Consider the following 4,260-nt stretch of genomic DNA (forward strand, 5'->3'; position numbering starts at 1 on the left):
AGGGGAGGAGGGTTGGGTGTGGGGGGAGGATGGGATGGGAAGGGGAAACAAAGGAGGAGGCTACAATGCTTGATAAGAAATGTACTCATTATCTTGCCCATGTAATTGTAACCCACTGTACAGTATTTTCACAATAAAAAGGGAAGAATTACGAGTTCACCATGCTCACAACCTTTGTACTACTATATCACTTCATCATCATCATCATCAGAAAATTGGAGAATTAGTACAAAGCAGACAGTCAGATAAACAGGAAAAGAAAGAGCAGAAAACAGAAAGGCTTGGAAAATGAGTGGAATTTAAACATAACATGATAAGAGAATAGAAATGATGAATATAAATAAGTAAAGGTAATTCAATGGATATATTACCCTAAATAAGAAAAGCAAAGAATGGCAAAAAAGGAAATAGTTAAATGTATTACTAAAGAAACATTCTTGAAATAAGTATGAATACTGTAGTCCTAAATAAGAAACGATATGTACTTTAGAGAGTCTGAAGTTCATGATTAATAAAATCATTAATATTAATAATCCATAAGTATTTATAGAAACCTAAAATAAGTAAAGGTAGTAAAGGTTATGTTTTAACCAATATTACAAGCATCAATGCAAAAATCCTTGTTAAATTGATTAATAAATAAACCCTGGCAGCATAGAACTACATCAATATGATGCATATACATGTTATCTAGAATGTGAGCATGTCAATATGCCAGAAACTACTACTAAAATCATTTTCTTCTCCATCATATGCAATTAAAATAATCAGTACCCTTCTTATAAGATATTTAAAACAATGATTAGAAAAGTTTATCACCTATCAAACCTTTACTGAGAATACCTGTCATAAAGCAAGTAAGGAATCTCTGTTATCTGTTGTACATATCAACATTTATAAGATATTAAAATAATGGCTGTGTTTCTGGTCATAAAATAAACCCTGTTTTCATTTCCTTGAGTAAAAATCACCTTGTATTGATTTATTAATATTGCACTCATCTTTGGTCCTTTCTTCTTTCTCCTGTGTTTTTATGTCTTCTCTTGCTTGTGCATCGTTATTAATATCCTGTTAAAAAGTAAAATCAATTTGAAAATTCAGAGTGTACTTAAGACCAACAACCCATTTAAAACAATTTCCAATTATAATAGTATTATATGAGTGAATGTATTATCTATAAAGATAGACTTTATTTTCAGAACAGTTTTGGATATATAGCAAAATTGAGTAGGACATAGAGGTTCATCTTTCTCCCTTCCTCCATACATGCATAACATTCTACCCACTGCCCACATCTACTATCACAATGACACATTTGTTGTCAATAAACCTACATTAACACATTATTATTACCTACAGTGTACATTATAACCGTTGAAGTTGTAGATTTGATGGATTTTAAATTTTTTATAATATATATCCATTATTGTAGTATTATGCAGAAAAGTTCAGTTTGCTAAAGTTTCGTATTTTATCTATTTAGCTCTCTCTTTTCCACCTCTCCTATCTCTGTATGATTTTGCTTTTCCGAAGTGTAATGTAGTTGAAATCTTACAGTACATAGGCTTTTTAAACTTCCGTCTTTCCCTTAGCTTTATGAGTTTAGGCTCCTCTCTTTTTATTTAGCACTGTTGCCTGTATCAGTAGTTGAAATCTTACAGTATGTAGCCTTTTTAAACTGGTTTCTTTCCCTTAGATTTAGAAGTTTAGATTTCTCTCCTTTTATTTAGCACCACTGTCTATATCAAAGTTTAATTATCCAATCGCCTAATGAAGGGCATCATGATTGCTTCTAAATTTTGAATAAAGCTATAAACGTCTGTGCGAAGTTTGTTATATGGATGTAATTTTGCAACTGTTTTTGAGTAAACATCAAAGACTACAATTGTGGGATCATATGTAAGTATATATTTAGTTTTATAAGAAATCAATGAAAGTCTTGTAAATTGGCTGTCCCACATTGCAGTCCCATAGCAGTCAACAAGAGTTCTTGTTCCACATCCTTGACAACATTTGGTGTTCTCATTGTTTTGGATTTTGGCCCTCCTAACATTTGGGTAATGGAATCTTATAATTGTTTTCATTTGTACTTCTTAATGGTTTATGATGCTTAGCATCTTTATTTGCTTATTTGTCATATGTATATCTTCTTACCTATTTAGGGCTTTTGATCATTTTTAAATCAAATTGTTCATTCTCTTACGGTTGAGTTAAAAGTATTCCTTGTATATTTTGGATAATTTGCTTTGGTTTTTAAAATCAGGTTTGTACCTTCCAAATCCATGCTCCCAGTCAATGGCTTGTCTTGTCATGATCTTGATATTGTTTTTGTTTGTTTTTTTTGTTATTTTTAGACACTGCAGAAATTTTAAGTTATAATGAAGTATTTTTATTGATTATTTCTTCTGATTCATGCCATTGTTAAAGAGGCATTGACATACCCAAGCTCATCTCAATTGTGTTTCTACCTTCTATTTACAATACCACTTTTGTGAAAACCATAATGTCTGTGTGTAGATTTATTTTTCCACATGTGAAAGCAAAGTTGTACAAATCATCTTTGCTCCATTTATTGAATTAACCCTTTGTTGAGATTAGTTGACTATATTTATGTGACTCTTTCTGGTGTCTCATTTTTGTTTTGTTGCATTGGTCTATTTGTCTGTTCAACTACCAATATCATATTACCATGATCAATATAGTTTCAGAAAAAAGTAATTGAATTCAACATTATACTGATGTTTTTGGCAGTTTTGCTTCTTAATATCTATGGTATATTTCTGGGCTTGGGATTGAAAACATCATATTTGTATTTGAATTGAATGTACATAATTCATATTTAAGTTGAATATGTGTTCCTCAGTCTTTTGTCAATATTTAAGTTAGGACAAATATTTTTGTCCTAATTTTCTTAATGGCATATTTTTAAAATATTAGTTCTCCATACATGTATAAACCAATGGGTTGTATACTTCAAAACCTCTTCTTGTATTCATTGCTCAAGTTCAAATTTAACATTTTAAAATTAGAGATAATCAATTTTCCAATCAAATGGGACTAGAATTGATGAATTCCCTTTACTTAGTTTCAATTTGCTATATTTAAATTTAACTATATTTATGTTTTTTTCTTTCATGAGTTGTTCAAGAAATTCTTCCTTAACATAAAGTCAGATAAATGATTTTATAAGTTATATTATTCTATTTTTATATGGATTTTCTTGTTTTCATTCTACATTCTTTCTCTTCATTTTGTCTAACATGCTTTCAGTAAAATAAAATTCTATTTCCTACATAATGAAAAGCAAGATTATGCTTTCTCATGTTCATAGTGAAAAACTCATGGATTTATTTTAATATCATATAAAATCCATTTATCTTGGAATGATTTGTCCAATGTTTGAAGATTTGAAATATTTCATCTCAGAATCACCAAGTTGTAATATATGTATGTGGTCTTTTCTGTGCTTTTTAATTTGCTTTGTATTTAATTTTCATCACAAGCAAAATAGTATTGCTTCAATTATTTCAGATTTAGAATACATAATAATTGTAAAGAATTATTCAACTTTCTGTTCATTTCTCAAATTAACTTGGATATTCTTACAAAATTCCTATTCCATATGAATATTAGAATTTCCTTAAAATTATATATTTGAAACAATTTTGTTATAACTCCATAAAATGTATGATTTACTACAGAAAAAAATAAAATTTTCAATGTTAACTAGAAAGACAGCCAACAAAATTGGGAAACAGCTTTACTAGCAATGTATCAGATATCCAATATACATAGGATCTCAAGAAACTAACCTGCCCAAAGCTAATAAACCAAGCACTAAATGGGCAAGGGAGCTAAAGAGAGACTTTCAGAAGAAGAGGTAAGACTGTCAAAGAAATGTATGAAGAAGTGCTCATCATCCCTGGCCATAAAGGAAATGCTAATCAAAACAACTCTTGAGATTCCATTTCACTCAGCTATTGGCCAACATTGTAAATTTGAACAATAAATGTTGGAGAGGATATGAGGAAAAAGGAACTCTACTGAACTGTTGGTAGGGATGTAAATTAGTACAACCACCCTCGACAAGAGCCTGGAGGTTCCTCCAAAAAACTAAACATAGATCTTCCCTAGGACCCAGTCATACCACTCCTAGGCATCTACCCTGACCAGCATAAGCACGGATATAACAAGGACCCCTGAACATCCATTTTCCTTGTCTCAGTATGCACAAAAACAAAGATATGGAAACAGCTCAGA

The sequence above is a fragment of the Dipodomys ordii genome, unplaced genomic scaffold (assembly GCF_000151885.1).
Source record: "Dipodomys ordii isolate 6190 unplaced genomic scaffold, Dord_2.0 Scaffold32, whole genome shotgun sequence".
Taxonomy (NCBI): Eukaryota; Metazoa; Chordata; class Mammalia; order Rodentia; family Heteromyidae; genus Dipodomys; species Dipodomys ordii.